This window comes from Thermobia domestica, chromosome 9 (assembly GCF_964235325.1).
Source record: "Thermobia domestica chromosome 9, izTheDome1.hap1.1, whole genome shotgun sequence".
NCBI lineage: Eukaryota > Metazoa > Arthropoda > Insecta > Zygentoma > Lepismatidae > Thermobia > Thermobia domestica.
Window position 1 is genome coordinate 19575181 of NC_137462.1, and position 26030 is coordinate 19601210.

Genomic DNA, 26030 nt, shown 5'->3' on the forward strand with positions numbered 1-26030 from the left:
ATTATAGGCCGCACCGTGATTTTTCAAGCCAAACTTTAGGGAAAAAAGTGCGGCCTATATTCGCGCAAATACGGTTTGTTTTATACTAGTACTGCGTACATTGATTATATTAGAAATGAAGAAAGTCTGTATGTATTGATAATTATTTATCCAATGGTGTATTTGCAGATCATACGCTAACTTTTCCCAATAATAACGTACCCATTGTGACAAGATCAGAGCTACAGCCCTAACGTAGCCCATACATGCTACACTGAACTCTCCGGAATCTGTACATGATAAAAATCCAATAATCGTCCTGACATACCTGTAATTTGTGTTAAATTTTCATTAAAATCAATTCGATCTAGTTCGTGAGATTTTATTGATCCTAATTAATTTGTTTAGATTAGTGCAGAAAGACTATGATTATTGGCACACACACACACACACACACACACACAAAAAGCATTACTAAGATTTGATACAAACTTTGGTGTAATCAATATGATCTGTTACTGGATGCTACTCGATTCCTTGCCTTTAGTATGTTTGAACTGTTCTCCCGCTCATCTAGCAAGGAGCATAGGAAACTAAGTGTAGTAACTCATAAAGGTTTCCATGGATTGTTAGAAAATTTAAAGGTGTTTGAAGTCGTGTATACGATTAGTTCAGAAATTAATAAAGATAAACATTGACATTTAGGACAATCAATATTCTGATTAGGAGACTTGAAAGCAATTGGAAATATACTTGACTTATCAGAAATTGTAATGATGAAATTTTTTTGAGCACTGGGTTATGATAAACCCGTGATTATTCTTATTTTTCTATCTGAACACTGTTTGTTTGAAAATTATGTTTTCTTAGTTGTATTGAGAAATTTTATAGTAATGAAGGTATATATATTTCAGCTGCAGGAACTAATCCCATTTATGATCGCAAGTGATGCTCGTATCCATGTCTGCTGATATCGAGGATGTATGGAGAGGATTAATAGAAAATATTCCAAATATATTTCTACAGAAACTTTAATTTCTAGGATTATGAGGTACGCTATTCATAGTTTAAAACATGATATAATAAATCGTTATTGTAGTTTTTATTAAGAGATTAAGAATGAAAGAAAAGTTAAAAAAACCTGGCAAGAACAAATATATATGTTCTTCCGCTGTTCACAAGTGTATTTGGCTAGTAATGAAGACTGCTAGTGTTTTCAAGAAAAGAGGGTATTATATTAGTTATCAGAGAAACTTGGATCGTGCAGATAGCAAGAAAAAAAATTTGAATATCTCAAAAAACAATGATTTTCGTCAGCAGAAATGTCTTAGTAATTAATACATGTAACACAATCTGCTTTTCACTGCTATTTAAGGCAATCCGTTGGTGGTGGTTTATCCAAGGTTTATATCAGCAAACAAATGCTGTGGAGGCAAGTCCAGGATAATAGCGTGTAACATATATTGTGCAAAGATATATTTTTTTCAAACGAGGTATGTCAATATATATATAATATAGGGTGTCTCAAAAGTCCCTTACACAGGGTAACTGTTTATTATCAGGGTTACGACAAAATATAAGAAGAGAAATTGTCTCCCAATATGAAAGGAGATATAATATGTAAGGAGATATAATCTAAAGTGAAGGAATTTTTTAAATTTGGCGACGAGCTGTTTGGGCTGTACACTCCTTATGCGTCCAATCGTAAATGAAAACGCAACATTGCCATTTACCGGAAGGTGAATAAATTTTGTAAGAGTATGGTTAATGGGGGCTGTCCATCGACACGTAGCTTAAAAGACAGTAACTCCATTCACTTATGGGTCCAAGTAAATGGCATAGAAGCATAAAGAGTGTACAGCCCAAACGGCTCGTCCAATTTGAAAAATTCCTTCTCTTTAGATTCAAAACATCAAATTTGGAGACTGTTTCCCCTTTTACATTTTGTTGTAATTCTTAATAACAGTTACCCTATGTCGGGAGACTTTCGAGACACCCTTTATATATATAAGGGGAGCTTTTTTTTTTTTTTTTTTTTTTTTGTTACGTCGTTTGCTTACGACAGAAATTGCTGGAGGCTTTAAAATTCGCAATACGAGTGCTATAATCAAGTTTTAGTCAAATAAGTATAAAAATTATATATAATGGCGCAATATTCCTGCTAACGTAAACCGATTCAATTTTCCAATATGTACAGCAAGAGGGATTGATGAATTGTGAATAGTATTAATTTAAAATCTCCTACTTAAGCCAATATAGGTTGAAATATAAACACACTTCATTAAACCGGTCGTTTAAACAATTCATTAAATGTGAGAAAACTAGGTGGACATGTTTTCCAAATGTTCCGTAAATTTCAACTGACTTAGCAAACATTATGGATTAATTAATAATTATTACAAACCCAAATGTATTATTTTTTCATCTATTCATCACTCTTCATAGCCTTTTTACACAAATTACTTATTAATGCCAAAACTTCTTGTTGCACAAACTAGAGGAAACACATTTCCCTGTTAACTATAAGTTTCAATTTTACACAGTATTTTTCATGGCCATTCAACTCTACAAACAGGCGTCTAGTATGAGGAGAAAACTCGACCCTCGCTGTCGTAACTTACGAAAATCACCTGATTCTGCACTGCTGCGCTGTATTGCCTAACAGGAACTTTTCAAGCGGAGCAAGAGATTGTGCTGCCAACTATCGGCGGGGGGAACGAAAAGCTCCCACGAGGATTTCTCAAATATTGGCTAAGCTTATAATTAATTAATTACAAATTCTTTTTGTTTTCTTTAATTCAATTTAGTTCCGTCACAGCTTCTCGTTCAACACTGAGGCCATATAAGACGTGGACCTATAGCTCAGCGTCGGGTCGGAATCACATCAGCTCCCACCGGGAATCGAATCCATACCTTCCCTTAGAATACGTATTTCAATAAAAGAAAAATGATAAAAGCCCACCTTCAGTCAAATGCTAACTACGTTCAACACACTTCAAATGGTTCAGCAGTTTCCTCACATTGGACATCTTAAGAATACAGTTAAAATCGGTGATTAAAATACTGTCAAAGTCTACTTTTTTTTTTTTCTTCTTTCTTAAAAGCTGAATTTTCGACTCGTTGTGACACATTCTCATTAGAAGTCTATATGCCGAATTTCATGTCTCTGTCTTAGAGGGTGAGGTGAGATACTTTTTTTTTTTTTTGCTATAAATTAAAAACTCCTTTTCTTGTTCATCAAAAATTAAAAGGATTAACGCATTCCTTACTAAAGATAAATTTTGTATTCTCAGGGTGTCTATCGGTCACGAAAGGCACGAAATCAGATAATGGTCATGAAAGTCACGAAAATGTCAAGAAATTTAGCTTTTGGGTCACGATTTTTTCTTAACTATTCAAATGTAAGTACAGATTGCAAAAATTTTGTTCTATAAAACGTCAAAGTTCACCACCAAAAATGTCTATGATCAGCTTTAGACGCTACCAAATCACAAGCAAAGTACGTTTCTATCGCATGAAAATTTGGCCTAATTCGCACTCAAATTCGCTCTTGAAAATTTTAGGAAATTTTATAATTTGGTAAAGAAAAGGTCACGAAATTTCACTTTGGGATTTTAGTAGACACCCTGATTCTATATTTTGGACTCTATTGACACTTTTGATAAACTTTTCAGTACTGAGGTTTGATAGAAATTTTGTGTAATTAATATTAAATGTTTTGTGACTTGGTTCTACTGGATTCCTTCTACTATTTAACATGTTTGAGCTGGTTTCATTCAGGAATGAATAGAGGCTACTTATCGCAATAATCTACAAAATTTTCTGTATTGTTAGATGATTGGAAGTTATTTGAAGTGTAATGATTGGTAGTTCATAAGGCTAAACATTGACGTTTGAGACACTGAATATGCTAATTAGAACACTTAAAAACGTATTGAAAGTATACTTGGCTTAGGCATTGAAATTTGAATTTGTGATGATGAAAATTTTTCGAGCACCGAGATATGATGATCTATGATTATTTTTTTGTCGTATCTGAACATTGTTTGTTTGAAAATTTACGTTTTATTAATTGTATTGATAAATTTTATTCTGATAAAAGTGCATATTTGGATTGCAGGATACTAAATCTCATTTGTGGATCGTGTATCTGAAATATTGAAGATTTTTCTAGAAGATCAATAGAAAAACTCTGTTTTGCTGATTATTAGGTACGTTATTGAGCTTTTAATAAATGAGGTAGTTGGGCGTCATTGTATTTTTAAGAGATTTAGGCTAGTTTTAGACGGAAGCATTTATCATAGCATTTCTCGTAGCAAAAATCGTATCATCGATATCTTACCGTGTAAAGTAGCAAATGCTATAGCATTTCCTATGCCATGGCATATCCTATGACATTTCTTGTCGATAAAACCTGCTCTACTTCGTAGCATTTTCCCAGCATTTCTGGTCCGATTGCAGCGCCGTGGTGTTAAAAGGATGCGAAAGATTTTGTGCCAAATATCCATGAACTTTGTTTTGTGTGGGGAAATTGAATTGTAGTAAAGAAAAATGAGTTGGAGTAGGAATGCTCTTTGCGCACATACTTTTTTGTGGTTTTCGTTCTTTAATATAATCGGCGAGAACTGTTGTTACAACCACTATAGCTTTAGCTACGTCACGACAAGATGCTTATCAAAATGCTACCATGTAAAAGCACCATATATTTTGATGCCTTAGAATATTATTCGAGATTTTTGGCAGCACATCTGCTACAATAAATGCTTCCGTCTAAAACTAGCCTAAGAATGAAGAAAGTGTTAACGGAACCATTGTGTTTTCCTGTCATTTTTGTAAACTGCGACAACTACAAATAAATTGACTAGAGATTAATCGCTCTTACTCTTACAGAAGGGTGGCACAACTTAAGTTTTGAAGAAATTCGTGCCACGCAGAGAACAAGAAAGAAAGATAAGTAACCTTTAAAGCCGATGAAATAGTGATATAAGACAGAAAATAAAAACCTCTTGCTCCGAGAGATGTAACAAATACCTCGACGTGTGTTTCTCTGAAGTCGTCATCAAACGTAGAACTTAGCATGCTGACACCGTAGGCATGTGATTTTTTATGAATAATTTTCCACATATTACCATAACAGTCGACTTTGTTGGATGATTTTATATAGATGATTATTTGTTGATCTTCCAGGATCAGCTCTTCGATTTTTCTCACTGTGGCAGTGGCTTTCAGGTCTTGTCTTGTCTCATCTGTAAGAGACATGACCTGTCAGAAAATCCTTCTTCACGACACTGTCATAGGCTGGACAACCAGCATCATACAAAAGCATAATTTCATCGTGAATTTACCGGGCGCTATAACCCTTCAAATGCAGAAATTTAGATTTTACATTACGAGCTTCTATCTTCCCTTCTTGCACCTTACTGACAACTAGCGCCACCCGTAAAGAAAGTAAATGACATTCATGAATAAATTTCACTAAATCATACATGGAAGTTCCAATGTTTACTCGGGCAAAGTTAAATCAAAATCATCCAATAACTTTGGGGGACAATTAAAATTTTCTGTTGCTCCTGTTACCCTTTTTATTTTGGCCTTATTGGTCTGGTTTGGAAGCATGTTTTGCGTGAAAGGGCATCTTGGTTTACTTGGGGAAAGCTGTTCATCAATATCCCAGACGGTTCATTCCTGTAAAAGGAAATACAGTTCTCAATGAACTTGTACCAGATAGCAAAAAGAGGGCAGTTTTGTTAGTTTTCAACCTCCGAAAGCGGTTCGACTTGTTTAAAATACAGATACTTGAGAATTCTTCAAAACTTCGGTACAATGCACTTTTGAACAACAGTGCACTCCAAAGATTAGTCTACAGGCTATGTGCTGCAGCATCACTTTTACTGGAAACTCCACGTGCATAGATAATACTAATGAATAACGGAGTAGAGATGTTCAACTTTTTCATCGATATTCTGTTTTAATTTCATTTATATTACTCTACTAACTGAAATGCACGTACTTCGCATGTGAAGAATAAGATTTATGAAAATCTTCGAAACATATATTTGAATCCCCTTTATATCATGATGATCGGATTTTTATAAAAGTAAAAATTACAAAAATACGGCCCCCAGGTGACAACTACATTCAGAAATTACTTTGAAATTGCTGAGCCCTTTCATCACACACAACGAGAAATTAAAATTAGAAATTGACCTCTCCCCCCATTAACAGCAGAAATTTTAAAAACTTAACCTGGTGATTTGTTTATAATGACTAGTTTACCGGCCGAATTTCATTTCGTGAGCTTCAAGTGGATCATGAGATACTCTTTATTATTACCAAAACCTTTAACTCCTGTTACCATCTTAATAAGAATGAAATGATGAAAAAGGCACGCTAACTCATATGCCAACTACGTTCAATTCACTTCAAGTGGGTCATCAGTTTTCTCACATTGCACATCTTATGAATGCAAAATTGAAAATTAAAATACTATGTAAATTCACCTTCTCTGCCTTAAAAGTTGCATTTTCGACTCGTTATGACCATTCTCGGCGGGAGCTCATGTGGTTCGGATTCCACGTTAATCAGTAGGTCCACGTCTCGTATAGCCTCGCTGCTGAATGGACGTTAAACTCAAAATCAACTCAATCAACTCGTTGTGACCAGTGCCGGATTTACGTATAAGCTAAACAAGCTATAGTTTAGGGTCCTACTCTCTTGGGGGCCCCAAAAACCTCAAGGAAGAAAACCGTGTACATTTCCAAAGTATAAGAAAAACAAAAATACAATAAAATCTGCATACAGCAACAGTGCTTCGTGTTGTGTACTCTCCCCCGATCTAAGTAATGGGGGACCTTTTGCTAGTCTGCTTCCTAAAATATCACTAATTTCTTCATTTCTGTATATAGGGTGCCTACGGTCACCTGGACATATAAAGGACCCCATTACCTTCAACAGCTTAGGGCCCCACCAAACCTAAATCCGGCTCTGGTTGTGACGCACGTCCACTTTTTTTTTTTCTCTCTCAAGTAGTAGTTTGTGTCGAATTTCATGTCCCTGACTTAAAGGACTAGTGAGAAACACTATTTTTGGCGTACATTTAAAACTTCTTCCTATTAGAATAAGCAGAATTTAAGTTCATCAAAAATTAAAAGGATTATCATTACAAGGGTACTGACGCATTCCTTACTAAAGCTAAATTTTGCGTTCTATATTTTGGGTGCTCTCTATTTTCGACACTTTTGACAAACTATTCAGTACTAGGGTTTGATAGAAATTTTGTGTAATTAATATTATAGGTTTTGTGACTTCGTGCTACTCTATTCTTTTTAGTATTGAACATGTTTGAGCCACTCCTTTATTCAGGAACAAATAGAGGCAACTTATCGCAGTAACCCTCTGAAGTTTCTGTGTATTGTTAGATGATTGGAAGTTATGTGAAGTCAAATGATTAGTAGTTCATAGGATAAACATTGACATTTAAGACACTGAATATACTAATTAGAAGACTTAAAACGCCTTGAAAGTATACTTGGCTTAGGTAGACTTAGTGAATTAGAATTAGACTTGGTGGTGATGAAACTTTTTTTGAGCACTGGGTTATGATAAACCCGTGATTATTTTTTTGTTGTATCTGAACATTGTTTATGTTTGAAAATTTACGTTTTATTAATTGTACTGATAAATTTTATTTTGATAAAGTGCATGTTTGCATTGCAGGGTACTAAATCTCATTCTGTGGCTGCAAGTAACGATCACATTTTGTCTGGAATGTTGATGTTTCTGGAAGATCAGTGGAAGAGTGGAAGATTAGTACAGGAACTCTTTATTTTGAGGGTTATTAGGTAGGTTATTGAGCTTTTTAAGACATGACATACTTATAGTAGTCATCGTATTTTTGAGAGATTAAAAACGAAGGAACCTTTGAAGGATCTGCTGTATTTTCCTTGTCATTTTTCTAAACTGCGATAACTAAAACTAATTGACTAGAGATTAATCACTCTGCTTTTACAAAAGGATGAAAATGTACGTAAAATGTTCTCAAAAATCGATAGATTAGCATGAGCTGCCTTTCACCACTACTTAAAAGAGTTGAAGACTTGTTCTCCGTAAGGTTTGATTGGCTCTTTAGGAGACAGTTCAGTCATGAATCAAATGAGAAGTTTCTTGTCTGTACATGATAGAAAAACTGTTACGTAATAGTTTCTTTCTGAAACAGAGTAAACAGGAGCATCATTTTTCGAGAAAATGTTCGATTGAGTTCTTTTGGGTGGACATTTAAGAATATTGATAATACTTCCCTCTTAGTACGTAAATGCTTAGTACTTAAAACAGACATAGCACTAGTATTAGTAAAACAGACACAGTAGTAGTAGTTTACTTCTAATATATATTTTATTCGGTTCAGGTCCCAGCGTCAGTGACTTGTGAGATGAGGTCTTCTCTCTCTCTCGTCGTCCCTCAAGCAAACCTAAAGATCCATTGTCTGTGTTACAAAAGAAATATGGTGTCCTGAAAACATTTTAACTATAAAAAACTACATCTAGCAACTTCCACAGACTTATTATCAAAATAAGATGGCAAAAATACCTCCCCAAGTGCCAACTACATTCAAAAATTCATTTGAAACTGCTGAACCCTTTCGTTACACGCACTACGAAATTAAAATACAAAAATTGTCCTCTTCCCCCATTAACATCAGGATTTTGAAAACTCTTCAGAACGTGGTCATTGCTTATAATGATTAATTGAGCTGAGCGAAGCGAAGCTCTTATACTCGGGTTAGCCGTTTGGTTGTCCGCGAACTCCTCCTAGACCGTTTGGCCGATCTCAACCAAACTTAGCACGCTGATAGAGTATGTCGTGCTGAGTGACAACATAGGTCGAAATCAAAAATCCGATGTACCATCGAGGAATAATCACCGAAAAACGCTTCCTCCTAGACCGTTTGGCCGATCTCAACCAAACTTAGCACGCTGATAGAGTATGTCGTGCTGAGTGACAACATAGGTCGAAATCAAAAATCCGATGTACCATCGAGGAATAATCACCGAAAAACGCTTCCTCCTAGACCGTTTGGCCGATCTCAACCAAACTTAGCACGCTGATAGAGTATGTCGTGCTGAGTGACAACATAGGTCGAAATCAAAAATCCGATGTACCATCGAGGAATAATCACCGAAAAACGCTTCCTCCTAGACCGTTTGGCCGATCTCAACCAAACTTAGCACGCTGATAGAGTATGTCGTGCTGAGTGACAACATAGGTCGAAATCAAAAATCCGATGTACCATCGAGGAATAATCACCGAAAAACGCTTCCTCCTAGACCGTTTGGCCGATCTCAACCAAACTTAGCACGCTGATAGAGTATGTCGTGCTGAGTGACAACATAGGTCGAAATCAAAAATCCGATGTACCATCGAGGAATAATCACCGAAAAACGCTTCCTCCTAGACCGTTTGGCCGATCTCAACCAAACTTAGCACGCTGATAGAGTATGTCGTGCTGAGTGACAACATAGGTCGAAATCAAAAATCCGATGTACCATCGAGGAATAATCACCGAAAAACGCTTCCTCCTAGACCGTTTGGCCGATCTCAACCAAACTTAGCACGCTGATAGAGTATGTCGTGCTGAGTGACAACATAGGTCGAAATCAAAAATCCGATGTACCATCGAGGAATAATCACCGAAAAACGCTTCCTCCTAGACCGTTTGGCCGATCTCAACCAAACTTAGCACGCTGATAGAGTATGTCGTGCTGAGTGACAACATAGGTCGAAATCAAAAATCCGATGTACCATCGAGGAATAATCACCCAAAAAAGCTTCCTGATTACGTAGTTTAACAGGGTGTCTACTGGTCATGAAAGTCATGAAAGTCATGAAAAAGTCATATATTTTACTTAGTGGTCATGAAAGCCATGAAAAAGTCCTTTATTTACCCAACTGGTCATGAAAATCTGAAATCTCAGAGTATATTTTTATACTTCATACTTTGTATCAGGTCAGTAACAGTTGTATCAGGTCAGTAATTGTGAGAATTTCCCCCACCAGTTAGTGCTGGCTAACTGGTACTTTACTGTCTTCCTAGCTGCTCCCCATTTCATCTTCTAGTCTCTGTAATATAGTAACAAATTTTTACTGTCCAACTTTCTGATCTGCTATTTCTTTACTTCTAAGAAATGTAAATTGTGTATTTTTGGGCCTTTAGACTTATGCAAATAATATTATTCGTTTGAGTTTGCAGATTTTAAATTTGATGATCTATTTTTTTTAAACTAATTTCTTTTGTAATTTGTTTTGTCTTTGGGCAGTTCTTTGAGTGCTTAATTTCAGACAAATTTCTGGTAGATGGATAATTATACTCAGAATTAAAACTTCAAATACAGTTGATTCACTGGTAAGAGTAGGCCAGTATTTAGGTAAGTGCTATTCTGTGCTCGAGCACAAGGCGGCAGAATTTTAGATTCTTTCTTTTAGATTCAGAATAAGTAATATTTAAGACTAGCAACCTGCATAGTTCCGATGCACCACTGATGGTAGGGGTTTATTATTACTAATGGTAAATTTTTATCGCCATGGTCATGAAAATTTGAACAAAAAGGTCATGAAAAGTCATGAAAAAGTCATGAATTTACTTTCTGGTATTCCAGTAGACACCCTGTTTAAGCTCGCTCAGCTCATTTCATTGCAATCGGGTATATCCATTGCATTCCTAGTTTATCTCCAGAGTTTTATTTCGCTAACTTCAGTGGATCATGAAATAACTAACTACCTAACTCTATGGTCTATGAAAACGGGAGGTTTAATGCCGCATTCAAAAAAGCTCTCCATTGACTTCTATCCTTAGCCTTTGTATTCCTATTTCTGCGAGATCAATCTTAATGGTGTCCTCTCATCTGCCCCTAGATCTTTCTAATGGTCGTTTTCCGATTGGAATTCCAGTTAGAACTTTGAAAGCGTTCCTACTTTCTTCCATTCTGGCTACATGACCTTCCGAGCTGAGCTCCTAGATTTGATGACCCTAACAATGTTCGGTAAACGGTATAAATTATGTAGTTCGTCGTTATGAATTTTCCGCCATTCCCCATTCCCGTTCCTCTTGGGTCCGAATATTCGTCTCTGGCTCTTATTCTCAAATACTTTCTGTCTTTCTTCCCTTAGAGTAAGCGGCGACCATGTTACACAACCATGCAGAATAATAGGCATGATTATCGTTCATATATATTTTAAGCTTCAAATTCCTCGATAGAATTCGCGATGACAAAAGACCATGAAGTACTCTCTATTATTACCGAAAATTTGGACTATTCCCTTTACCTCTACCTCGTCTTACTGTTTCAATAAAAGTGAAATTACAAAAGCTCACTTTTACGCCAGTGCTAACTACGTTCAATAAACTTAAATTGTTCAGCAGTTTCCTCACATTGGAAATCTTACGAAAACGAAATAAGTAATTAAAATACTATAAAAATGGTACGTCTCTGCCTTAAAAGCTGAATTTTCGGCTCGTGACATGGGCTCATTTATTTTTAGTTACATCCCTTTTCAAATGATGAGTTACATGGCCTTGAATGGGTGTCTACTTTCTCCAATCGCAGTTAAACGGTGTTGTCAATTTATGGCAGGCGATAAAACATACCGACTTTTCGCAGCACTGCGAATGTTCTCAATACCAGACGCGGTACTCAGAAATATTTTATTACTATATTAATTGCTCTCTTAGCAAGTAGAAAAATGAATTATGAAGTCATACGTGCAAACCACATGTTTCTATTGTCACAAACCCGCCAGAAAGAAAGAAGAAAAGTAGTTGTTAAAGTGAAATAAAAACAATTTTCTGAGAACAAGCAACTCTACGGATTAAAATAAGTTTATGAGTTTACACACCGGAGAAAACACTAAATTGTAATATATGAAAACTGGAACTAAGCTGAACTGAACTAAAAATGGCGAGCCAAATCATGACCCCGCATGCTAGTACCCAATCTTTCGTAATTGACCCTTGAAACAAAATTTGAAACTAAATAAGGTAAAGTGGAAGGTAAAATTTCGTAAATAAAAAAGGTGGGTGGAAGCAGTGGGGAACATTCAACCATTCGTTCCTTCATCCGGCCATCAACCGCTAACATCTTGCTAAACGAACAACAGAACCGCATTTCTAACAGCAGCAGCTCTCTTGGAAGAAGAAAGGCCATGGGATTGGATGTGGCGTTTATATAGTAAATTGTCTCCCAATTCTGTCCTTTCACGGTATTCGCTGAGCTGTGAATCGGGTAATAGTACCACTATACATTTTGATTTTGTAATCTGTAGCTGTTAAGAAATCTTTCAGTTAAGTGAATCAAAAGGTGTAATGTTAAAATTCAATAGCAGACCTCTTCAGGCTTTAAATATCAAAATCATTTTACATTAAAAGATTAAACCATTAAAAACGTTGAAAGATTAAAACATTTTCAAAAGATTAAAACACTATACCAACAGGTTGTCATGATAGATTTTTAAATTTTTTTCCATGTAAAACAATTCTGAAACTCTTCATAATACGTCATTTCGCATAACTGCGAATAGATTTTGATTCAAGTTTTTGTTCAATATTTCCCTCTTAAATGGAATCGAACCCGTGACCTATCACAGTATAATATACAAGGTAACTTAACAGTACTAGGGCTCTTTGCTTGGATGCATTTGTAAAGTAGAAGATTCTATTTCTTTCGACAAACTATTTTAAAACGAACTTTTTCGGTGTAAGTAATGTGTGGCGTTTCACTATTTCATCACCCTTTATCTTCTCTTCTACTCAACATACGAGCTCATGATTGTTGAACAAACGCACAGGCATCTAAATGGTACCATAAATTATTGCACCCAAAACATACTTGACTGTTTCGAGACGCGGAGAACTGATAAAAATAGTCGGAAACAAGGCTTCTTATCTTTACTTGCTTAACTGTTGCTCCAATTCTTTCTTAGTAAATAAAATTCGCATTGAGTTTTCGTGAGCTATAGAAAATGTATTTTAAAAACGGTTGTCAGTCTTCTAAGTAGTTTCAAGAATTATTTTTAGATTTTTTTTAAAGGTAAGAAAAAATTTGCACCAGACGATGAAAAGTAAAAATTTAATTTCGAAAACTCTAAACATAGCGACTTTTGAATTCATTTTGTTTGCGTGATTCATCTGTGCTAAAGCAAGGAAATCTATAGGAAAAAAGGCCTCTGTATAGCAGTGAGGAGACTAACCTCTTAACAGGAAGATTGAGGATGATCCTTTGCACAACATGTAGAAAACGTACACGAGAAGATTTTATGAAACAGTGATTAACAAAATTTGTAACCTGTTGTAATAAATTTCAGGCGACAAAATGCAGGATGTCCCACTCGTAAGAGGCCTCGGGAAAAGTGTTATAAAAATCTTAATAAAAGTGGGTATGAAACCAAATTTTCATATGAGCGAGACCACCTAGATTTCACGGTGGATGTTCTCACGTAACTCGTCGACGTGGCAGCATTGCAAATTGTGAAATGTGGCAACAATGAGATTCCGCGAGCTCTGTGTGGGTGGGTGTTTCGTATTTCAGTGTAGCCTGGCTTACTGTTCGTGTATTGATATTCTATGGAAAAGAGCGTGTTTCTTGTGAAACAGTATTGGATAAGTGGTTCCTTTAAGGTTAGTTTAAAGGGACAAGTTTTGCCGATAGATGTCACTACAGTCTTCGTATCTCTTCCATGTATTTTTCATCTTTCTTTTTTCATTTACAATTTCTTTTACAAATTTCAACCTAAAGACTTCAAATTTTTAGAGAAGGAACTTCATAACCCATTAAAGGGAACAATCCGTGCCGATTTTTTATTTAGAATTTTCTTCATTGTTGAAACAATTCCATTGTTAAAGATTTGGATATCCATTTCAACAATGAAGAAAATTCTAAATAAGAAATCGGCACGGATTATTGCCTTTGATAGATTATGAAGTTCCTTTTCTAAAAATTTGAAGTCTGTAGGTTGAAATTTGTAAGAGAAATCGTGAATTTTCATGAAAGATAAAAAATACATGAGAGAGATACGAAAACAGTAGTGCCATCTATCGGCAAAACTTGTTCCTTTAAACCAACCTTAAAACATGTCAGGAAATGTAAACTCACAAAACATACGTTTATGGAGTAGTGACAACTAGTATGCAGTCGTTGAGGAACTCTTCATTTGCACAAGGTAGGCGTGTTCTGTGCATTATCACAGCAGTGCATCATCAGGCTTTTTTGACGCTACTGTCACTGGTGAAGTATTGTTCCATGAATTTGTGAACCAGTTGGATGACGAGGAACTGACACTTGGCTGGTACCAGCAAGATGGGGGCAATATGCCACACGTCTAAAGCAAGTATGGCTGCAGTGCAATCATTTTTCCCTGACAGATTGATTTCCAAAGGATTATGATCCCCAAGGTCACATAACTTTATGCCTGACTAATTTCTGTAGTCACCTTAAAGGTAATATGTACAAGAACAAACCACGCACCATCGACGAGTTACGTGAGAACAATCACCGTAAAATCCAGGCAGTCACGCCAAATACTCTGGCAGCAGCATTCACGAACGTGCAGCGCTGTGTTGAACTGTGTATATAGGTGGAAAGAAGTTACTCCCAGCAGCTGTAATGTATCTTCATTTCTCAACCATAAAGGTATGTCACATTCTAATTTGGTTTCATATTCACTTTTATTAAAATTTTTATAACACTTTTCCCGGGGCCTCTTACGAGTGGGACACCCTGTATAAACTATCTTAGACGATGATGATAACAGGATGAAATAGGCGACGAGGTTTTGACAGTTTTAATGGAATAAATTAAAACACAATTAGTTCACTTCATATATATAGTATATTTCCAGCATGAACATATATATAGTATATTTCCAGCATGAACGATGAATATTTTAAATTTTATTGAATGACATTTTTGACATTATGAGCAATGCTATGGATTCACTTGCTATAACGCTAGGCGGAGAAAGAGCAAGAAGGGGAGTCCGCAATTCGGCAATGCTGCGTAAATATCGCGCGCCATTGGCCACTGCTTACGTTGCTTCTCATCTGAAAAGAGCTGTAGTAGTTAATATGTCGAATTTCATATCCCTAACTTAAAGGGCTTATGAGATGCACTATTTTTGACAATACATTTAGAACTCGGCTTCCTGTTGAGAATAAGCGAAGTAGAAGTTCATAGAAAGTTAAAAGGATTAACATTATATGGCTACTGCACATTCCTTACTAAAGATAAATTTTGCATTCTATATTTTGGACTTTTTATTTCCGACACTTTTGACAAACTATTTAGTACTACGGTTTTATTGAAATTTTGTGTAATTAAGTATTTTGTGACTTGTGCTACTCGATTCTTTGTACTATTTAAACTTGTTGTGAGTCACTCTTTCATCCAGGATCGAATAAAGGCAACTTATCGCAATAATCCACAAAAGTTTTGATGTATTGAAGAAGATCGGAAGTTGTTTGAAGTCAAAAGATTGGTAGTTCGTATTACGTTGAATATGGAACTCGATCAGTTTTTTTTTTTTTTTTTTTTTTTTTTTTTTATTAGTGAAATTAACATTACAATTTATTTTCAAACATTTTATCATATTCACGGAAGCAATATCGGTAGTTTAGATTTTCATAGTGGCAGTATTCACAACTCATGATAAAACTCTATTGATAAAATAACATTTAAATGATCTAATGAATATCCAATATGCTAAGCTTATGTTTGTTATTTTAGAGAAATGGACGGCAGAAGAAGCAAAGTGGGAAAAACATATAAGATACAAAGTAAGCTTGCCTTAGCTTATGAGCATGCTGCTAGAAAATTATTGATCTTGGATGAAGAAAGTGGGATACTCATAAAGGAAATTAAATAAAGTGAAGAGAAAAGAAAATGATACCCTTTTAAATTCCTTTTCGATAAATTTCAACCTTTTTAAATTTTCGACCTAACTTGTGGAAAATCCACTGCAGTATGGATCCTGAATGGTAAGTTGGTCTTTTTTATTGTTTTCTATTTCTATTGTACTAAATGATAAGCAGCAGCAGTAGTAGTAGTAGTAGTAGTAGTAGTAGTACACGTCTAGTAAAACATTCCTCAGAACCTTAGGCCCATGTGCCAGGATATAAAATTCACCTAATATGAGAAATTTCATATTGTAACGCTGGTATTTATATTCCAAGTTCATAAAGCCCGAGATAAAGAACTTATGTACCTAGTTATATCATAAATACTGTCACAAAGTTTCGAGTGGCGCTGTAGGCATCCGGAGTGGCACAGTGCTGCCATCTGGGTATAAAGCGGAAGATGCATATAGTGTGTGTTTGACTGTTCATGACACGTTGATATTGTACTGAGTTCTGATGGAGTGGGGCGATTACGAAAATCGTGTAGCAGTAATTGCACTATACAAGGTCGGGAAGACAGCAGGTGAGATTTTCAACCTCCTGAAACCCCTACAAATCACGAAGAGATTCGTGTATCGCGCCATACAGCGATACACCGAGATTGGAACGGCAGCTGACCGCGCAAGGAGTGGCAGATCACGAACGGTACGAACCCCCAGGTCCAGAAGGCAGTCGCAGCTAGAATTCGAAGAAATCCTGTTCGAACACAAAGTGTGATGGCTGCTGAGATGAACATCAGCAGAAATTCCATGTCTCGTGTGCTCAGGAGTGACCTACATCTACGGGCGTATAAGAGGCGGACTGGTCATTTTCTGACCCAAATATTAATGTCGCAGAGGGTCCTTAAATCAAAGAGACTTGCGGCGTTACGCCAACAATCTGCACAGAAATATTATGTTCACAATTGAAGGGTAAGGGGAAAAAACAAGGAATGTCCATGTATGTGCTTTTTCGGGTGCTTTGTCCTATCTGTTGGTGACTCTTGGTACTATTTGACTGTATATGCCATGCATACGTAGATGTAAAAATGTCCATGTAAAAAGGGGCAAAAGATGTAACTAACCCTATTCTTCTTACCCGGTTTTCAATATTAAATCGCAGTTTTCTCGACAATGCAGTTTTGTGACATTCCTTCTTTTTTCCGCTTACCCTTCAATTGAGGCGGCCTACAACGCCCAAAATGACCGTGTGTATGTCACGTCATCTACTGCAGCTGCTGAGGCAGCTCCAAGGGTTCAGAGGGCACATCATCCTGCCTCAGTGATGATTTGGTGGGGAGTGAGCTACTCAGGCACAACCCAGCTGCATTTTTGCAAACAAGGTGTTAAAACATCTGCCAAGGTGTACCAGAACACAGTGCTAACGCCTATAGTGAAACCACTGTCTGCGACGATGTTCCCTGGAGAAAGGTGGACTTTCCAGCAGGATTCCGCTCCAGACCACAAAGCGAAAACAACCCAGGACTGGCTGGTACGGAACGTCCCCGACTTCATTTCTACCGCTGATTGGCCTTCTAGCAGACCGGATCTTAACCCGTTGGACTAGAAACTTTGGGCAGTCCTTCAGATCTGCCATAAACGGCCTCCATCTGTCGACAGTCTGAAACAATCCTTGACCCGAACAGTGAATAATTTTCCCATGGACGTGGTGCGTAATGCCATTGACCACTGGCCAGACAGACTTCGTGCCTGCATCAAGGTCGAGGGGAGACATTTCGAAAAAATATTCGTGCGTCAGGTGTACAACACATCAATGTAAAACATGACCGAAATAAATTGCCTTGGTGTTAATACTCTTTGTGTTATTCACATTCAAACTTGTAACAGTATTTGATATAACTAGGTAGTTACAGTTGGAATAATGCTTATATGTTCTTGTAAACTTTGAGACTGGTTGGTACAGTAAATATTCACACACTCATGTCTGGTTTTGTTGTATCCAAATTAGATTGTTGTAAGGACCAATCCAATCTTCTTCACTAGTCAGTTCTTAATAAAATGATGCACTAGGATATAGAGATTAATTATTCAGCTATAATAGCATTCACTTTAACCCCGTTCATCCCGAAACAAAGTGACAGATATGAATAATAGAGGTTATTGTGTACTTCATTATCTTAATTAAGTAAATCTTGTGATTGATTTTAAGTGTTAATGTTATTTGACCTCTCACTATACCACCATGCATATATAAACTCATTAGATGCAAGGTAACGGTCAGTACAGTACTTAAACACGTCAATGAAGTAAGTATTAATATTATAAATATAATAAAAAGATATAATAATGCCTGGTTTTATGGTTTATTCAGAACTTCATAAGGCTAAACATTGACATTTAAGATACCGAAAATCCTAATTAACAGGCTTAAACGTATTGAAGGTAACTGTACTTGGCTTAGGCATTGAAATTCGAGTTTGTGATGATGAAAATTTTTCGAGCACCGAGATATGATAAACCTGTGATTGTTTTTGTCGTATCTGAACACTGTTTATGTTTGAAAATTTTTAAGTTTTATTAATTGTGCTGATACATTTTATATTGATAAAAGTGCATATTTGGATTGCAGGGTAATAAATTCCATTTGTGTCTGGAATGTTGGAGCTGTTTCCAGAAGATGTATAGAAAACATTCCATTTTATTTGTACAGGAACTGTCCATTTTGATGATTCTTAGGTACGTTATTCAGCTTTTATATTTGTAATTATATTAAGAGAATAAGAATGAAAGAAGTGTTAACGCGTCTATTGTGTTTTCTGTCATTTTTCTAAACAGCGATAACTGAAAATATAATTGACTAGAAATTAATCCCTGTCATTCTTATAGAAGAATGAAAAAAAAAGCACGTTTTGAAGAAATTTCTGCCGGACAGAGAACAAGAGAGGAAAGAAAACTTTAAATATCGCTGAAACAGTTATCAGAAATTGATAGATTAGCGTGGAATCGTGGTATTTCGTTGTGGACGTAATTTCCTGTAAACACAAATGTGCCATTCACTTTTTAGTTGTCTCTGTATATCTTTTTTTTTTTTCTCTCTCTTTCCCAACTATTCCACAACTATACCCGAACCAACCATACTTATATTCTACAACAATCGAAGCTGGAAGACGGCGGATAAGAATATAAGTACCGTAAAAGACACAAAGAAGTAATCACTTAATCGGACGCGAACAGTAAGCTGAAATTGATTTTGTAAACAAATGAAATGCTGTTTATAATGTGTAACGCACATAATAAAACTCAATGCGAACTAGACTACATGCAAATAACATCAAACTTACAAATGTGCAAGATTTCTATTTTTTTTATTTCTTCGGACGTTTAGCAAATTCAACCATTGTGTACTAGGTAGCGTGAATTGTCAGTTGAAATATGTTTATTATACTCACTATAATCTTCGACCGGTCAGTTTACTTTGAGGTCATTTGAGTCCCAGCGCTGAGGCTCAATTGATCACAGGGGTTCACAGTAGACTCCATAAGCGATGGTCCAAACTCGTTCACGCTAATGCACTCACACTTCCACGATTACTGCTCTGGATTTTTACTTGTGGTTGTCCCAAATAACGCACAGTTACTCAGCACATGGAAACGCGGACGAGTATCGGGATATATGTGAATATTATACACAATCCACTATTTATGATATTTAACAAATTACAACACTAATGATAGGCGGGGAAGTCCGCTTCAATAGTCAAGTATACATATTCGACTTTCGGATAAATATCTTGACTTTGAATGTTCGACCCAGGCAGGGGAGCTCACTTCATACGATGATACGACGCAACTCAGAACAGCACACCCGAACTATGCTTATGGGTGGTTTAACGCAAAAAGACAAGAGTCCTGCGTCCAAACAAACAAGCGCGCAACTGATTTGTTTCTCCAACCATCTCTATCATATAGCAAAGCGTGAGTGGAAGGAAAATGCCCCGAAAACCCAAACTCAAGGGAACAAGTCCAGAGAAACAGTCACAAAAAATGCAGACACTGCGTGAGCGACTTCCCTGTCTTCTGACCATAGAAGGTCTTAAGATTGGAGCTAAACGCACAAGCGAGGCAAACGTACCAAGCTTATGAGAGAAGCAGTTCTTTTATATATGAGGCTTGTTTAATAAGTTAGAAGTAAATACTGTCTTTTCCACTTTGGTTAAAAGTAATAAATGAGCCTAGAATGACGGTGACAGCTACTTTCCAGTACTACTTATAGCCTTGTGTTGGTGGTGGTTTATCATAGCACCTCTTGCGGAACCGTAATTCGTATGAGACATCTTCACCACTTGAAAGTACTACAAAAACTGTTATACTGCCGCCACGAGAAACTGATAACATGGCTTTATTACTGCGCATGCTTAGATGGAATACTTGTATTATTTCATTAATAGTACGTACTTTAATTACAATATTCAAACTACATCAAATACTACTGAACTTATTAAAATATTTTATTTAGCTTTCATGACGAGAGTTCAACATTACTTTCTAAGATTTTTCATTTAGTACATCATGTTTTAATTTTAACCGTTAATAATCGTGTCGCTGATCTTATTGCCAGCCTCCTAAGGGTCAGTTCAAATTAAAGCGCACGACGTAATATCAAAGGACTATAGATAGAAATAATTGAAATATGATCTCATCTAGGAGTCGAAGTCCTATGCTCCCTAAGATTTGGTTCGAATGTTATGGGAAAGTTTCAACCATAAGAGTCAATCAGCTGTTTTTTTTTTTTTTTTTTTTTTTTTTTTTTTTAAATATACATATTAGAAAAATTGTTACGTAATTATCTCTTTATGAAACAGAGTAAACAGGACCATCATTTTTACAAAAAGTGTTCGATTGAGCTCTCTTGAGTGGATATTAAAGAATATTGATAGTACTTCCCTCTTCGTACGTAAATTCTTAGTACTTAAATCGTTAGACACATGTTAGTTTAGAGCTCCTTGTAGCTAAGCCGTTAGCGTACGCGCCTTCTGCGTGGGAGTTCCGGGTTCGATTCCCGGCGGTAGCTCATGTGGTTCGAATTTCACGTTAATCAGTAGGTCCACGTCTCATATAGCCTCGCTACTGAAAGAAACGTTAAACTCAATATCAACTAATAAGTATTTTATCTTCTTAAGTTCAGATCCCAGATTCAGTGATTTGTGAGATGGGATCTTTTCTCTCTTTCTCTCTCAAGAAAACCTAAAGATCCATTTATTCTTTGTGTACGTTACAAAAGAAATATAGTGTCCAATACGAAAGAAATATTGTGTCCTGGGAACATTGTAAATATTAAAGCTACATCTAGCAACTTCCGTAGAGGCTGCTTGGGATGTGTGGGCGGGTACATTGTCCGCAAGGAGATTGATATCCCTTTGATGAGCATATCGTGACATTTTTGCTTAGCATTATCTCGTAAATTCCTCAGAAGTGAGCAGTAATATGTGTTGGTGATAGTTCCACCTTTCTGAAGATAGGCTGAAGGATAACCTCACTTGAGTCCTAAAAACCGAGAGCATGGCCTTACTGGCAGACGTTTGCACCTTTGCCTTTCCAGGTGAGGGAGTGGAGGTAAGGAAGAGTGCTTTCTTTCTTTTCTTGCTCAATTCTTTGGTTCAGGATCACATAAATAGATTAAATAAGTACCTCGACAAGTCACGCTGTGTTTGTCTTTGAAGAGGAGCCAGCAAACGGAGAACCCAACATACTGACACCATAAACTTGTGGTTCTTCATGAATAATCGTCCACATACTACCATAACTGAGTCTGCTCTGCTGATTGATCTTATGGATAGTTATTCCTGGTCTTACAAGATAAGTTCTTCGATTTTCTCACGGGTGGCAGCGCTCAGGTCTTGGCTGATCTGTAATAGATATATTACCTCTTCGAAAATCCCTTTTCTACCTAATGGCACTGTAATTGGATGGGCAATCATCATACGAGAACGTCATTGCATCGTGAATTTGCTGGGCGTTGTAATCCTTCAAATATGGAAACGTAGCATCACATGAGCGTCTGTCTTTCCCATTTTGCATCTTAGTGACAACTAGCGCCATCTCTAAAGAAAATTAATGGCGTACATGGATAAATTTCACTAAATCATACACGTAAAATCTAATGTTTACTTGCACCAACTTAAATCAAAATCATCCAATAACTTTAGGGCGATAATTGTTTTTCTTATATCCTTCCAACGTATTTTTTTGCACGGATATATCAGGCTTGGAAGCATGTATTACGCGAAAATGCATCTTTGCTTACTCCGGAAAAGCTGTTCATCAACAGCCAATGGCGGTTTATTCCTGTAACATGAGGTACAATTTTCGGTTAACCTGTTCCAGACAGCTGAAAATAGAGCAACTTTGTTAGTTTTTAACCTCTCAGACCAGTTCGACTTCTTTAGGTACCTGAGAATTTTAGAGAACAAGTTTGGGACATTGCAATTTTGAACAATGGTATACCTCAAAGATCAGTCTGCAGGCTATATACTGGAGCATCATTATTACTGGAAACTTCATGCAAACATAATACAAATGAATATGTAAAGCCCTTTTAAAGTTAGGTTGAAACTGCTGTTTTCCATTTATCTGTGGGTTTCAATCACTGTGGAATTCCGAATATGTTCCAGTATATGATGGTCGATGAACAAATGCTATGCACTAATAGCACTGCCAGGTACAGCATTTCTCCTCGCGTGCGCGGTAGGTCCATGTGTTTCGAACATAATGACAAGCATTTCTCCTTGTAGTATTGTCCAGTAGCAGCCAATGATATACAGTCCTATCAAGAGTAACTAAACTTTCAATGTTAACCTTGGAACAAGTGTACACTGGCTTACGAAGTTACAGTGACAATTGCTATTATTCTAGTGCACCTGAACTTCTTCACCTGTGTCACTGCAATGATGCTTCCCTTTTGATGTATCCACTGTATTCTCAACAGCAGTATGACAAGTTTTCTGCGTTCGCACTTTCAATGGCTTCATGTTCATAACTAAACTCATTTCCGATAACATAGACCGGTGTGGAAGGTGAAAGGTATGACGCGAAGTTTACCTGTTATAAGAAATTGTCGCGTTATCATCATTATTAATATTTTATCCCAGTTACTGTGTGTCATATGCTGCTGAAGATTTTATTTTCTGCCGTATTGTATCCTCTATGCAATATTTTCATCGGTTGTTGGAACAATATGAGTCAACAAACACCGTTTATGGGTGCTGCAGTACGTGTTTCGGAAAATGATAGAAGGACAGTCGAACTTACGTATAGGCCAAGGAACCACACGCAAGAGCTCAAATGTCGTTAATGCGTACTTGTAAAGAAATGGTGAAAATAAAAGCTACATGTGAAATTTAAAGAATTTTCTCTCTGTCTGTTCGTTGTCGATTTAGTTCATTTCCAAGTAGAGTAAAACCTGTCTTCAACGGACCCTTTATTAAACGGAAAACTTTCTTAAACGGAAATATTTCACGGTCCCATGAATTTTGGAGAACAAAACGTGTAAAAGTCCCTTCATTAAGCGGAAACTGTGTTACGCGGACAACGGAAAGAAAAATAAACATTTAACGGAAAATTATGAGTTCCGGACTACAGCGTTTAGATGTTTAGACATTCTGTGAGACATATACATTACACTGTTTACGATAAAATGTTCGTTCTTTTGTTAAATATTTCTGGACAGTGTTGACCTTCCCCAACCACTACTCACATTTACCCCCCACAAATTTTCCTTAATCCCCGCAACTTAATCAGGAATCATAAGGAATGTCGGAAAGTAGAAAACGAGATAGAGGAAGAAGAGGAATACGATACCGAGTTCCAAGAAGAGTGTAGAATAAATACATATCAAAATGCTCTCAGAAGTTTAAAGGAGCTGCAAAAATTTGCCTTACGGAAAAATGATTCTGATTCACTTAGTATAATTTCTCAGTCTAAAGTGTATGCGGAAAGTCAAGCAACCAAGCAGCAATGTACACAGAAAACCCTGCTTGGCTATCAGAAAAATAAAGAAAACGTGTGCATAGTATATTTTATATTCATTTTATTTTTTTGTGTATTTATTCGTAGAAGAAAGAAGTACTGTAATCGAACAACGTACGTACAGCAATGTATTTTCTCAGTATGCCCCTTTATAAGCATGTATTTAAAAAAAAAAAAAAAAAAAAAAGTAGAAAGGAAAGGTCTACCTCCACTAAGCGGAAACCTGACTTTAACGGAAATTTTTGCAAGTCCCGCTCGATTCCGCTAAAGACAGGTTTTACTGTATATACTTGTGTGTACTGGGCTTATTCGAGGTTGACTGAAATTAGAAACATCTCAAATCCCTCAATCAGATTTTCATTCTCATATAGATCCTATATAGATCAGCCACCTGTGTGCAGTCAAATAGGCACAACTACCGCATTGAAAATACAGTAGAACTCCCTCTAATCCGTCACCTTTGGAACTGAGGCTATGGTCGGAACGCAAAAAAGGTTGGATTATCAGAAAATATTTTTTTAAAAAATACGGATTTACAATAAAATAAACAATCTCTGAACTCAAAAATGACTGTATTGTTTTCTACAATAGAAACAAACTAGCAGTAAGCACTAAAAATTGTATAATACAGTACAGAAAACACGCATAATGAAAGAAACAATACAAGAGATGACGGAGCACCAAAGCAGATATGCGGTAACAGTAAGTAAACAACAATGCCGCGACTGCAGTAAACGACAATGGGTCTCGTAGGTCACCGACGAGTCGGGACAAGTTCGTCTCGAGCACGGTCGGATTAACTGGAGTGTTGGACCAGCCGAGGGCGAACGAGAGAGGTTCTACTGTATGTGTACAATTATTTACTTTAATAGTAACAGAACATTATTTTTTTTTTACAGTAGGGTAAGTTTATATTATATGAACCTACAATCCATTGCACTTATTTGCCACCATAAATTTTAATTTATGTTCGTAAATTATTAATAAATTCACGACTGGATTTCTGTTTAATAACAATATTATAATAGTAAAAATAGTAACAATAATAGATTGATATGTACTTATAATGATAGTGTTGGTATAATACATTTTTGAGCAGAATAACGTTTTGGTGTGCCGTTTGAGTCATGGATAATCTATACTGTGTCCGAGTAGAAATAGGTTGCGGAACTCTGACATGGATTATCCGGCAAAACAAACTGTTCATCTGATTTTTCGATTTCTGCATTGTCCAAATCCAATAAATCGTATGGTCTGATTTTAGTATTTTTTAAATGATTTATATATTTTCCACATTTTTGCGTATTACTTATTCGAAATTTGGTGGTTTCTTAATTTTGTTGAGAAAGTTTAATATAGTGATTATATATATATAAATAGTATAAATAATATAAATAGTTTATGTACAGCCTGGGGACCAGACGGGTAGACCGAGAATTACCAAATTTGGGTAAGGGGTACCTTGGTCCAGGCCCCAGACCAAGAGAAGCGTTTTTTTCTTCTTCAAATTTCGAACCAGGGGGGTGTCAGGAGGGACGTTTACCGGGACATGTAAAAGTAGTAGAAAATGACCGATATTAGTCTCGAAATCAGTTTTCGCGGTCGCTGAGATAAATGGTGAAACTCCGATCGCATTAACTTTCAAATAGACTGGAATAGTGATGTCATAATTTCCTTCCTGTTACCATGGTGATCGCCATGTTTTTTTTTTTCTATACAAACGCGTGAAGCTAATGGAGCTAAAGAGCTTATTTCTAAAAGCTCCACATCCCTAAGTAATAAGGTAGAAATAGAATAGTTAATGTAAGCACAATTATCATGTAATCCACCATAAGAAGCAATTATACGCAATAGAAACTCCCTAACGTGTAGATTGTTGACAAACTGTCGGCGCAGAGAAAGCTGTAAAAATATATGATTTTTAAAAAGAAAAAAGACTTTTTAGAATAATGTTAATTCTATTGGGGTATTTACACTTCTAATGTCTACTGTTTATAATGGGAGTGCGCAATATTATTTCTAAGTATACATTACAAAAGAAAGAAAAGGCTAGCCTTTAGAAATATTCAATCCAGATCATTAGTGGATATAGATAACATCTTTTCTTATATTCTCTATCAACCTTTTTTAAAAAAAAAAAAAATATTT

At 36.3% G+C, this 26030-nt stretch overlaps 1 long non-coding RNA gene across 1 annotated transcript in view; it reads left to right on the forward strand.

Annotated features, from left to right (window-relative positions):
• The window catches only part of LOC145694444 (uncharacterized), a 56860-nt gene that overhangs the window by 12817 nt on the left and 18013 nt on the right, over window positions 1–26030 (forward strand). The window contains exons 4-8 of the long non-coding RNA XR_014133010.1: window positions 894–1030; window positions 4100–4190; window positions 7696–7820; window positions 15750–16000; window positions 18488–18594. This is a non-coding gene — a long non-coding RNA (uncharacterized LOC145694444). The remainder of the gene's footprint in view (window positions 1–893; window positions 1031–4099; window positions 4191–7695; window positions 7821–15749; window positions 16001–18487; window positions 18595–26030) is intronic.